This window comes from Fundulus heteroclitus, unplaced genomic scaffold (genome assembly GCF_011125445.2).
Source record: "Fundulus heteroclitus isolate FHET01 unplaced genomic scaffold, MU-UCD_Fhet_4.1 scaffold_62, whole genome shotgun sequence".
NCBI classification, from domain to species: Eukaryota; Metazoa; Chordata; class Actinopteri; order Cyprinodontiformes; family Fundulidae; genus Fundulus; species Fundulus heteroclitus.
In genome coordinates, this window is record NW_023397055.1 from 1175823 (window position 1) to 1190369 (window position 14547).

Below are 14547 nucleotides of genomic sequence, written 5' to 3' on the forward strand. Positions count from 1 at the left end.
CGTGTTTCAGAAATGCATAGCGTGTTTACAACAATATTGAAGAAAATGGCTTCAAAATGGTTCTAAAAATAAAATCTGAAAAGTGTGGCATACCTTTGTGTTTAGTCCTTTTCGTCTGATACTACTAGGTAAAATCCAGTAACAACAACAAACATTTTATTGTTTTTTTGTGTGTAATTTAATCTGAGTAGAACTGCTGTTGTTCCTTTTTGGCCTGACAGGTTTGCTAGAGAGCAAAACAGCACCACAAAGAAAGTAGAATTAGGCTAATAACAAGCATAAAATAATTAGATAATTGTCCTCTACCCTGAGTCAGAAACAGTAATCTATTATTTTCTAATAATCATGTCAAACAGAACAAGAAATGTGTCAAAATGTCCTTGTTGATCCCAAACTATCTCTATGCTTTGGGCAACTTCCATAACTTAAGGTTCTACATAAGAACCTTGATTAAGGAGGACCAGGGGCACTGGTGATGGAGCAGAAGCAGACTTAGGCAGAGCTGCTGAACTTCAGTGCCATATTCACTAAAGTCTTCAGAGTCCCTCAGAGAGCAGCTTTGTTAGCCTAAAAAATCCTACCAAGGACTCTTAGCTTAAGTGAGATTAAGATGCTGCTGACAGCAACTTTAAGTAAGGAAATTACATATATGTTTATCTTAGTGAGGAGGTGTGATTGACTTTTGGATGCTAATTGGTCTACAAAAATATCTAAACAAAGCATGATGATGAGATAAGCATCTTTCATTTCAGTGTAAATGTGGCACCGGGATAAATTGGAACTGCAGTGACTGTGGTCAGGGCTTTAACGAAACGAGCCATAAGAATTAACAATTTATTTTAAAAGAAAAATGAATCAATAAAAAAAACATGTAAGGCGGTGAAGAGCGGCAGAGTCAATACAAAAGTCTGTTAAAGGACAAATAGTCTCTTAGCTGGCCCAAGGGGGGGATGGTCCTCCCGGTCGCTCAGTCCTCTCTGATCGATCCTCCACGACCACGGGCGCGACCCTCTTCGTCACTAGCTGATCGATTCTCCTCGACCACGGGCAAACCTCTACGGCGATCCGGCCGCTCGCACTCCAACACCCGATCGTCCGTTCCTCGGCAACGATCGGTTGGACGAGCCTCTGTAGTAACCAGTCCTCGGGGGCGCGGTCCTCTCCGTCACCAGCTGATCAATTCTCCTCGACCACGGGCAACCCTCTACGGCGATCCGGCCGCTTGCACTCCAATATCCGGTCGTCCGTCCCTCAGCCGCTATCAGTTGGCCGAACCTCCGCGGCAACCAGTCCTCGGTCTTGCCGCCCTGCCGCTCTCACACCTGCGATCTGTCCGGCTCCGTCTCCCGCTTTAACTGCACAGCTCTCTTTATTACTGGCCTCATAACCTGCATGCAGTTTTGCTAATAGAGAACACCTGCGATCTAAGGTGGGCGTCGTCAGGTATGGGTGGTAACGTCACTTCAAAATCAAAACACAATCAGAAAAACATGCAACACCAAAAGAAAATAACTTCAACTTATAACAAGCAAATTCAAATCAAAAGTCAAGAACATGCAACTAACAAAGAAAAACAAGACCACATTACCACATAAACAGTTAAGATGCTTTATTTGTCATTATACATACAAAGTGTGTACAACAAACTGGGAGCCCATGTTTTAAAACAAGGTAGGAACATGGGCATGTCATGGTTTAGGTTTGTTGTTTGTTTTGTACTTTTCCAGACTCGTCCATAATCAGCTCTGTCACCTCTCAGCCAAAGATTACTCCTGTTTGTGTACAATGGCCTAAGACAGGCTCTTGTTTGAAATGGGAGGTGTTTGTGCACTGTTTTGTGATACCTGCTTTATACTGATTTCAAATAACATGTCTCCAGATGGGTCCATGACAAAGGCATTAGAATGAGTTCCCTTAGGGAAGAATGGAGAGAAAATTCAGGGGTTGAAAACTTGCTGTTTGGATGGTTTCCCTCTACTTTTGGTAAATGGAAAGCTTTAATGTCTTTAGGTTTATGTGCTATAATTACTTCTGTAGCTGCTTGGGGTTTGTGTGGTTTGTCACAAATAGAGACACTAGCAGAATCCAGAGCCATCTACTTTATGTCATTTGCTTGGACCACAGCTCAAAAGTTTATGTTGCATCCTTTACTTATTTACATTCAGTTATATTACTTTTGGGTTTATTATATTTAATAAACCATTTTTCTCTATTTCTATGGTCATGAATAAAAAGAGTTTATTCCAGACTCACAAGATCAATGTTTTATGCAATCTTTTGCTTTGACATAGGATGAACCAGGTTCTTATTGGGAACCTGATGCTTCAAAATTAGATGGTAATGGTATCTGTCTGATGCGCCTGGAGGATGGGCCTCCATGTCCTTAAATACAGCAGTGCACCACCGGCAGGTTGCTCAAGTGTGAGGCACCAGAATTGACAAAGACAAAGACTTCTGAATAGGTATTGAAACATTTTCAGAAAGAACTGAATGAAAGTCTGGTTGCCTCCAATGTAAGCCTGTTTCTGTTGAGATGATAGCCGAGAATTTTTACAGGAACTATGAGAGAAGGTGTGGTCCTAGCAGATATATCTTGAAAAAGAACAAATGAGATACAGCATCTAAAATAATACAGGAAGACCATCTCTCATAGTTTACTTTAAGGATTCAGAGTAGCATTTTGCTTGAAAAGCTTGATTAACCACAGCTCAGGCAGAGGTGCAGCTTGGCTCACGCAGCCAGGAATAGCTTGGCCAGTCAGACTAACTTCTGCCTCTCCTTGGTACGTTTGAACGTAGCTCCCATAGAGCACTTTTTCTAGGACGGGGATAACAGGCACAAAATAAATCAATCAGAGAAACTGCAGACGTGACATAAAGAAGGCAAAATCAGACTTCCGCTGTCAACATTTAACAATATAATTCAACATGGTGAGCCGTGGTCAGGCGGATACTACGGTGAATGATTCTTTTCAAAACAGAAAATGGCCACTGTAGCAGTGGCCATCTTGTTTGTTTTAGCAGAGGGTTTCTGCGATGCTGCACGTCACTCAACATTTAAAGCCCGTCCTTGCTTGTGATTGGTCGGTTTTTTAAGCTTTTTTTGGACTCCTTTCCTTTGTTTTATCTCCTGGGCACCCACTCTGTGAGCTCACTGGAACACCACAGAGCATTTAACTGACTAATATTTTAACATGCATACATAGCAAAGTAAGTATATATTCTTTAATTTATGCAAGAAAATCACAATAAGCATAGATTTAGATAGATACATGCAGCTCTTTGGTAGAAAATCCATGTTTCCTCTCGTGTTTCCAGTATCAATATCCTCTACTGTAGAATCCTTCATGCTCCAATTCCTGCTTTGGTGCCTCTACTAGGGGGATCACAGCAGGTCCTTAGCCTCCATCCTCTTTTCTCTTTCATCCTCCACTGTCTTATCAACCATCCATATATCCTCATTTTCTACATCCATGAACTTTCTCTTCATCTGTTCCTCCTGCCAAACTGCTCCAGTTTAAGATGCTCTGTCCAACGTTACTTGTTATGTAGGAATATATTTCCATCAAGTATTTCAACACTTAAAACTAGTGTTACTGAGTGCACTATTTACTATTCTTAACTTAGTTTGTCAGTTAAATATAATTCTTTAATGGTGTAGAAAAGTATTTTTGCATCTCACAAAATGTGCTCCATGATGTAGAGGAAGGAGGCGGGCTCAGCTTGGTGTGAGCAGCTAAACTGAAGGATGGTCAGATCATTCAGAGGTACGATGAGAGGCACAGCTCTACCAAATCTCTACCAAATGTATTAATTTTTCTTCAGTTCTGACCTTCTTGCTCTGCTGTACGTTAATTAAAGGTTGGTAAACTTCTGTCATATTAAAAACCTTTTAACATTTGGACATTTAAAAAGTGTTTCAGAAAAAGAAACTTTTGAAACCCGTCTGACATGAATAATTGATTTAAACCGTTAAATTTCTGTTTTACAAATTTTACAATAATTAAAGGTTTGTATCGTACAGTTCTGTTGTATTAAATCATTTAAGAGTTGAACATTTCTGATTTGAATACTTATTGTTTACATTTTTAGTAATTTTCACAATAACTGAACTCATTAATATTTTGTAACTTTAATTTCAGTCCTCCCAGCTGGTCTGACTGTGAGTCCCAGCAGATCTCAATTCTTTAAAGGAGAATCTGTGTCTCTGAGCTGTGAGGAGGACAACAGCTCTGCTGGATGGACTGTGAGGAGGAACACAACCACCAGCCAGTCTGAGTGTAAAGATCCATGGGGACAACCTGCTGGTTCCTCCTGTATCATGAACTACCTTACCCAAGGAGACAGTGGAGAGTACTGGTGTGAGTGGAGAGAGGGAGCAGCCAGCAGCAGCATCCAGCTCACTGTCACTGGTAAGATCAGACTGTGGAGTTAGTGTTGATGAAGCTATGTGGAAATTGATGAAATGCTGTAGTTTGTCTCTGTGTTGAGGTGGATCAGTGATCCTGCAGAGTCCTGTCCTCCCTGTGATGGAGGGAGATGACGTCACTCTGAGCTGTCACACAAAGACCGCTCCCTCCAACCTCCCAGCTGCTTTCTATAAAGATGGCTCCCTCATCAGGACTGAGCCTGCAGGTCACATGACCCTCCACCATGTGACCAGCTCTGATGAAGGCCTCTACAGGTGTAGCATCAGCGGTCATGGAGAGTCTCCATCCAGCTGCATCTCTGTCTCAGGTCAGCAGGATATGATCAAATCTTTAACTCAGAGTGTTGATATCAACCATTCATTCTCTTATAATTCTTTTTAGAGAAATCCTCCACATGTTCTCCAACAACCACTCCTCCCACATCAAGTTTTCCAGCCTCATATCACTCTCTTCCCTATGGGCTCCTGTCTCTAACATGTGCCATTGTTGTAGTGTTAACGCTGGTTTTAATTGTGAAACATCATTCTGACTGGAAATCTAAAGATGAGATCAACATTTGTCATGCATATCATTAATTGGTAACAAATAAGGATATGCATAGAAAAAATTACTTTTTTGTCATGAATAGAAATTATTTTAGATGAAAGTTTTGATGTTTTTGTTTCACTTGTAAATGCAAAAGACGAACAGGTGAATTAGATTAATACCTGTTTATCTCTAGGTGACCAGGAAGGCGGAGAGGAAACTATAACTTACAGTATGGTGAAATATCACAGCTTAGCAATGGGAAAAAACCCAGGTGAACTTGTTTTTTTTCTTCTCTGTGTTCCTGTTCCCCTTGTGCTGCAGTCTGTGGTTTTTCTGCTAACTGACTCTAACAGACTCTCCAGCCGTCCAGTTTCCTGTTTCTGGGTTTTAGCTATAGGTTCTCATGCCCACACTGTAAAATGAATTTATTGCAGTACTGATATGAAGAGACTGAGTGCAATTATACACTGTTTAAAGTTATTTAATGTTTCATAAATAACTCTCTGTCTGTTAAGTATTGTCTGGTGATAATCAGCTCTTAAGTTGATATCAAGACAATGGTTGAAAGGGATGAATTCGAGCACTAGCGATCTTTTAACAGCAAACTCTGCACACACATAGATTAAAGGAGTGACAACTTCTTTTCAAGTCCAAGAATTTAATAACAGAAATAAAATGAACATCCAGAGAACATCACTATGTAATGCTGTTTATCTGAATTAACGCTATATTTCGATTAACAAATCCTCTCTACTAGGCTAGTGAAACTTAACTAAACTACTAAGCAAAATGAAGATAAAAAGAAACTAAGCTAAGGAACTATTTACATGAAAAGGTAAACAAAAGAGAAAACAAAAGTGGTTCCGTCCGTCCGTCCGTCTTCTTCCGCTTATCCGGGGTCGGGTCGCAGGGGGTGGCAGCTTCAGTAGGGAGGCCCAGACGTCCCTCTCCTCAGCCACTTGGGCCAGCTCCTCAGGAGGAATCCCAAGGCGTTCCCAGGCCAGCCGGGAGACATAGTCCCTCCAGCGTGTCCTGGGTCTTCCCCTGGGCCTCCTCCCGGTGGGACGTGCCCGGAACACCTCACCAGGGAGGCGTCCAGGAGGCATCCTGACCAGATGCCCGAGCCACCTCAACTGGCTCCTCTCGACGTGGAGGAGCAGCGGCTCTACTCTGAGTCCTCCCCGGATGACTGAGCTCCTCACCCCATCTCTAAGGGAGAGCCCAGACACACTACGGAGAAAACTCATTTCAGCCGCTTGTATCCTGGGATCTCGTTCTTTCGGTCACGACCCAAAGCTCGTGACCATAGATGAGGGTAGGAACGTAGATCGACCGGTAAATCGAGAGCTTCGCCTTTTGGCTCAGCTCTCTCTTCACCACAACGGATCGGTACAGCGCCCGCTTCACAGCAGACGCTGCACCAATCCGCCTGTCGATCTCCCGCTCCATCTTCCCCTCATTCGTGAACAAGACCCCAAGATACTTGAACTCCTCCACTAGGGGCAGCACATTCTCCCCAACCCGGAGAAGGCACTCTACCCTTTTCCGGTTCAAGACCATGGTCTCGGATTTGGAGGCACTGATTTTCATCCCGGCCGCTTCGCACTCGGCTGCGAACCGCTCCAGTGAGAGCTGTAGATCACGCCCTGATAAAGCCAATAGGACCACGTCATCCGCGAATAGCAGAGACACAATCCTAAGGCCACCAAAACGGATCCCCTCAACACCTTGGCTGCGCCTAGAAATTCTGTCCATAAAAGTTATGAACAGAATCGGTGACAAAGGGCAACCTTGGCGGAGTCCAACTCTCACCGGAAACGAGTCCGACTTACTGCCGGCAATGCGGACCAGACTCTGACACCGGTCGTACAAAAGTGGTTGAGCAGAATAATTCAGTGAATCCTGTTCACTGCAGATCTGATTCAAAAGCATGAAATGGAGTTAAATTATCTTAACTAATTTAGAAAAACCTTTGCCATGTTTTCAACACATTCACAATGCAAATCCCAAGTTAACCAGAACATTATTTTGAGTAAATAACATTCTAAAGACCAATATGCTCCGTAAAATCATTGAAACGGCCAATCTTATTAATGTGATTCTACCTCCGGGCGCTAGGGGTCACTGCAGCGATCAGTCGCTAAATCGGTTGAAGCCTAAAGTTATCAAAATTGCCTTTAAACTGACATGAATATTCAATATTAATGCGGAAATAAGGCTCATAGCTCTATTGAACAACGGTGGAGCGAAATAAACAAGGTTTATGCTTGGAACAGGCCTTTGCAGAAAAACAGGAATCGGACATTACCAGAAACTAATAGCATTTTGGCTAGCGAAATATCAACGCTGACTTTAAAAGCTTCAGCTTTTATTTTAGTCATAATGAGTGGGCTGGATAACGTAAACATTAATGTCTGCTGGTGAGGATTCTCAGTCATCCAGGTCATGGTCATTCCAAAAAAAGGTAAAAAACAAAGCAACTGGACTTGTTTTCCGTAGTTGAAGACGTTTCGCTTCCTCTCCAGGAAGCTTTCTCAATTCAAAAAGTCATACATTAATGTCCCAACAATGTATGAAACTCTTGTGGAGATAAAGTTTGTTATAACCACAAAACACACACAAATGATATTAGCAATACCATGAAACCGAAGGCTAGAATGAGCTAATTCCGTTAGCCCTGTGTTATTAAGCGACCATGTGTAATGCATCACACAACATTTCCCACTCAACCATTTAACCTGTTCCTTTGAGTCGTGTGAGTTCAGTCCACTTTGGTCATCCAGGGAAGGCAGTGAAAGGGAAACCGTTGTTCCTTCAACAGTGGGCTAGCTGCTTAGCTCTGCAGACCCGGCCATGAGCTAACAGTGTGGTCGGGCAGCTTGGAGAAGCGTGGTCGGGATCGGAGGCTCATAGGTCCTCCAGACAGCCTCTGACCCAGTTGCAGTCACGATTAGAGCAGATTTTGCTCTCAGCTTGGGGTAGTGGCTCCTTTGGCTGGTTTTTCAGCTGTCTGGAGTCCACATTCCTGTAAAGGCTGAGAAGAAATAAACTGAGCTGTTTTTGACATGACAGGATTTCTTCCTCCTGCTCCTGACACTGAGGTTAAGACAGCAGACTTAACTCTGATTTGCCCAGTTATCCCCGGGAGAACAAGGATCTCTCCCAGGTGCTCATTCCTGTCTTTTGGGCCCATGAGTCCTCATGGTTGCTGAGGAAGGAGACTGGGTGGCTCGCGAGCCCCCCTCTCCTCGGGAGCCCCAGGAGAAAAGTAGTGGGTGTCGTCTCTGGCCAGGGGTAGACTGAGAAGAGGATCTGGTCAGGAGTGCTCTGACCTTTTGTCTGTGGGGGATGGTTTACTGAAGCACCCTGCTGAGAGAAAGGCCGTCCTTGCCTGGAGGGTCCCAAGTCATGTTGCTCCCTATCCAATCCGATTTTATTTTCTAATTATGGCTAAATGGCACTACATTGGGTCTCTGATATATGATGGAGCTTAATGTTAAGAGCATTACACGTTAAGAGGTAGTGTCTGTGGAGGACTTTTTGAGAGCTATAGAACTCAAAGATGAAGCAACCAACCTACTCAGAATTTGGGAGGGTGCACCAGGTCCGATCAGCTGTTCCATCATTTGGTGCATTACAATTTCTGTGTTCCAACTTCCCCTGGGAGATGAGAGAAATTCTCCCAGAAGTGTGAACCGAAGATCAGTTGGACAGGTTCTTCAGCTAGCTGTTCCCAGTTTACCCTCACCACTTGGTTGGGTTTACCAGATCTGTCCAGCCATCTACCCTGCCACTGGCTTCAACTCACTACCAGGTGATGACTGACAACTCTGCCTCTCTCCTCACCAGAAAGTTCAAGACGTAACGCCATGGGTCTGATGATATGATTACTAAATCAGTCATTCTCCTTAAGCCCAAGATGGCCTAATGAGACCTATGGACCAACTCAGACTCAAACACAATGTTTGCTATGGACATTCTATGCCTTTCACAGACATTTATCAATGAAACAGTGTTCAGATTCAGATAAGGGAGACCTTTTCTCCCAGTCACATCCCTCTAGGAGACACTGTCATTGCCCACATGAATGTTGAAGCCCCCCCCCCCCCCCAGGATTTCCACTGAATCCCCTTATGGCATCACTTCCAAGACACCATTTAAGACTCCAGGAAGGCTGGGTGATCTTAACTGCTGTTTGGGGCATAGGCACAGACAACAGTCAAAACCGTCTATTTTGCAACTTGAACTCACAAAAAGGGGACCTTCTTGCTCACACGTGCAATTTTCATGCTGTACAAAAAAATCAAAATCTATGTTTGTTTCATATGGTGCAAAACTATAGAAGGCAGTTGAAGCCTTTTTAGTTGGTATTATCAGGCTAAAACTGTCACTGTGGTTTGGTCTTTGTAGAAACTGATCCCTTTTAAACCCTCAGAAACTGTTTGCATCTTACTTTGATGTGAATGCATGTCATCGAGCAAACAGGTGAGATGCCCTGTGTTTTCCACTGCAAAGCTTCATACAAACTCACATGACTTACCTCTCCTCCATAAAATTGGCCCTCCTGATAAAAGTGCATACAAACCTCAAAAAAAGTTAGAGTTTTAATGCAATAACATAATTACGTAATCGCACACGTAAAAGCAAAAAGCGAGTGAGGATGTACTTGGATGCGTCTGTCTGTCTGACTGACTGAAGCAACATTATCTGATGAAGATTATCAACCCATAGAGGACTTAATGCAAAGTAAATGACAAAGTAAAGAAAAAACTTTTCCATTTTTCTGAAATGGCATTGCAGTAGCTCAAAGTGGTATCACTAATTTTTCTGATCTCCACTTACTTGTACACATGTGTTCCTTTTGAAATGACAAAGATGCTTTGGGTGACTTATGCAACACAATAAAGCATATTTATATTGTTTGCTGTGTTATTGGCCGTACTCATTGTTTATGGCCAAGCTGGAGTCCTTGAAAAAGATTTCACCATGATAACATGCAGTGATAATAAAAGATTCTTGATTGATATTAGTCTTGGCTGAACTCCAACATTAGGTTATGAACCCTTTTCTTCTTCGTTTTAATTCAAGGACATGAACTTCAGAAATATTAAAATCAGGAGGGATGTCAAGAAACCCAAAATCACATTCCAAAAATGATTCAATGTTATCAATCACCAGACAAACAATTATGTACAAAACAACTTATTATTAAAGCAATTTAGAGAGATTGGTTAATCGAACTTTTTTTCGGACAGTAAGAACAAGTGGCAGTACCAGGAGAAAATCCATAATTATTTCAACAATGATATAACTATACCTCTGGTGACAGGGTATTTTTACAAGGAGTGTTTTGATTCTTCTTATATAATCTGTCACTGGTGCTAATAGTTTGCCCCAATTTTGAGATGAAATAAACTATTGTTATTAATTTTGTTACAGTATTATTTTTCCTCTCTTTTAGAATATCCACCAGAACCAGATGTTGCCTATTCTTCACTGAGGTAGTCCTCCAGTTCCAGCAGAAACCTCCAGCTGTTGGCTCATTTGCAGCCTGCTTCTGAAGATCTATTTCTGGTGAAAAAGTGTTTATTCTATATAAATGAGCTCAGCAAGATGCAAACAAAGGTGTCCTGAATGTATCTCAGTGTTTCACAGTAAGTGTGTTGTCTGATGTTCTCAGTAGATGGTCTCACTGTTTTACTCCTATAACCTCTGCAGCACCAACATGTTCTCACCTGTGGTTCTTTACCTTGTTTCAGATAAAATAGTGTTTCTATTTGTTTGTGGCTGACTGATAGAAACTATTCTTCACAGCAGTTTGCATTGCAAATAAAACCACAACCGCAGAATCAAACCTGTTAAAAGCTGCAGAAAAGTGTGATAAACCAAAACTTTAGCTTGTTTTTGAGGTTTTGATCTAGACAGGCATTAAAATACAACAAACTGCAGGTAATGTTGAACAATCCTAATTCACAATTTGCACATTAATAAAAAACTTGCATATTTGCAATAGTTTATAAATATCTAATGAAAAGTCTAGTTTGTAAAGTCTAATGAAGTCTAACTGGACCTAGTGGTTTCTTGATTCTTTCTCATCAGAGCTTCATGATGGTTTACAGCTCAGCCTACAGTGGGTTTTACTGTGTTTAACATCTATATTTAGCTCCATAGATGTTAAATTGGACTGATTTGGTTTTGGTTTATTGACCAATTCAGATTCTTAAAGTTTATAACAATTTAAGTCCTTTATTTTTTATCTGGTAAAATTTAATCTGCTTACATAGCAAAATATTCTATCAAAATATATTTGATAATATTGAGCAAAACAGTTAGGAAATGTTTCTTATCGAATCACAAATTATAAATTGACTTTCAAATGAAATGCAGCCCCCTGTTAAAGATCTTGTTTTAGGTCATATTTCAGAATTGCAAGCAATGGTTACACATTGAATAAAATTGATTTAAAATGGTTTTACACAGAAAATCTGAAAAGTGTGGCATGTATTTGTGTTCAGTCCCTTTATTCAGATACCAACAAATAAAATGTAGTTCCAACAACAGACATGTTATTGTTTTCTTTGTGTAATTTAATCTGAGTAGCACTGCTGTTCTTCCTTTTCTGACCTCACAGATTTGCTAGAGAGCAAAACAGAACCACGAACAGAAAACTGGGTCAATAACAAACATCAAAATTTGTGATTATAATGAGACAACATGTGGAAAGGTTTTCTACGCAACTGCTGAAGAAACTAAAAAGCTTTAAACTTGCTGTTTACAACCAGACCTAATTTTATATTAGAACATTTTCCTTTTAAAATGGCTCCTCACTTTAGTAAAATACAGCAAATATTTCACCCTTTATTCAGCCTGGTTTCATGTAGCTAGTATCACATCACCAATTTAACATAAAATATATTTTCACAGTGAGAAGCAGCTCTCAATTTTCACTTTGATTTAAATGAGCAGGTTTAACACAGATGCAAACAATAAAATATTAGTTTAATGCAGAATACCAGTTAAGCTCTGGCCTGTTTGACCCACAGGAACACAATACCAGCTTTATGTGTTTGGTGTTAATGAGTTATGTTAATGACTAATGCATTAGGAATTTATTAACTTATTTAAATTAATTTCAGTCTGAATATTATTTGGTGTGATTGATTTATTAATCAATCTAGATGTTTCTTATTTATCTTCTTAAAAAATTAATCAGAAAATTTTTGGAGCAAAGTTTGAAACTGAAAATTACTTCTGACTAGGATTATATATTGAGATAATCATAATCTAAACTGAATCAGAAGCTAAAGTAAACTACTGGTGCTAAGATCCCTTTAGGTATCCCACAGTTCTTTGCATGACATGATGACTCAGCATAGCCCCTCATGGAAATCAGTGAAAATGTCCAGAGAGAAGGGGCGCCACTTTGTAGTTGATTTATTGAAGGCTGTAGGCCCAAATTTGACTTGCATCATCCATGTGTGTTTCCATTACGCAATGGTGTTGGACTTAAAGATTGTCCAAATTCGGCAAATTCAATCAAGGAACAGGAACTATTATTAAGGGAAATTAGATGGAGCCAAACATTTCTGTCATCTCCTTCCTCAGAGTTGCTGTCAGCAGTGTCTGAATCAGTCTGAAGCTAAGACTCCTGGGTAGAAATTTCCAGGCTAAAATAGGAGCTGTCTGAGGGACTGAGAATATTTGTGAATACGATCACAGGTAATGGAGCAGAAACAGACTGAAGTAGAGCTGCTGAGCTTCTGGTTTTCTCGTGTTTTTTCCGACCACTGAGGGTCTGTGGTGAAGGCTGCTAGACGTGTGAAACTGCAGAGGCAGAGATGTCTCGGCTTCTCTGGATGTTTAGTTGGTGGAAGGTCTGTTTAACACCTTAAAATGTTACAAGCTAAACTCTGAAATTATGCAGTGGTGCATAAATAAGCAGTGATGAATATCATGCATCATTAATTAAGAATCGTCATTGTCATTTTGTAACTAATGGAATTTTGATGAGAAACAGGCTCAGAATGCTTAGTATAAGACAGACACTAAACAAGAACACCCACCTAAGGAAAAAAAATGCATTTCTAGAGAAATGTCACCTTATCATCTTCACAGCTCTTCAGATTCAATAACATATTCAATTCACTGCAAAAGTTGCTGAATAAACAAAAAACTTTTAACCTGTTTCTGAGACCTGAAGGCAACAGGAAGTCACATGAAGGTCAGGAACAGCACCTTTCTTTGCAGTTAGGTTAGAAACATACAAAGGCAGTGGTGCAGCTGTTTCTCTGTGCAAGAAGAAGCCAGGGACCGTTCCTTCTTGTGGCCACAGCTGGCCTTCCCACATTGAAGTATAGCTGAGTTGTATGTCGGTGCTTTACAGTGAATGAGGAGGCAGAGAGCTGTATGATAAGCAGCATCAATACTATGAAGACAGTGAGCAGAAGCATTCATATATTAAAGGAGAAGTACAGTCAAAATCAGAATTCAAACTGCTGAAAGTACCTTAAATATAAAAGTATTACATACTGTTCAATAAATGATAAGCTTTTTTAATTAAGAGTAATTTTGATTTGAAGGTCCTTTTATGGGGGCCGCCATCTTGGTGAAGAACAGTACTGGCGCCTCCCAGTTTGTGATGTCAGGTTGCGGTATCGGCTGTAGAGCAAGTCCCAATGCCCCATCTGTCCCCTTGTAAATAAATATCTGTTTTCATGCCAAAATATTTTTAACCCCTAAAAGAAAGATAGACATGGTATTAAGCATTTAAATTTAAATTAATACTAATTTTACATTTTAGAGACATAAAAATATATCAAATAAGCATTAAAGTATTGTTTATAGGTTGGGTTCTGCAATGTTATAAAATGAGTATAAAACTCATCTTTAGAACCAATCTCTGCTCAAAATGGTGATCTGAACTGCCTAATCTACTTTCAGCAGGTATCATCAGTTATTGCAACCATAAACTGCAGAAAATAAGGTCAGAGCCGCTCCTTCTGAGTTTACTCTGCTGCTGTCACGATGAGCTGCAGTGCGTTATGAGGCAGAGGGATATTTCAGTACCACTTAGTTTAGATGCAAAACAATTGACTTCACTATCAGAAACAAGCCCAAAAAAACCTGCAACCCCGCACCTCATGAAATTTACAAGCGTCTTTAGAAAAAAGAAGACCAAAGTTGCATAAAATAAGTGAGTTTCACAACAATAAGTGTCGAGTTATTCTGGGGTTTGTCTGCCTGAACTCGACCAGGCTTGGCACAGAGGACGCAGGAAACAACTCAGATCAACTTAGTCATCACCTTTTATTTGACTTTTGTCACTTTTCGTTGATTCATAATCAGGTTGATAACCTCAAAGAGAAAAACAGAAATTAGTTCCACCGTGAACCATAGTCACACATGCAATCATGTTTAGTTCTCTATCTTAAATTTAGTCTTAGAAAATTAAATAAAAAATTCAGATCAGTATCACCAATCTCATTTCATGCTTTACTAGAACATAAGTGGGAGAATGAAGTGAGATACATACCAGTAGCGTCTCTGTGCTCCACTAACTCAACCCACACCCAGGGCAGACAGACAAAAGG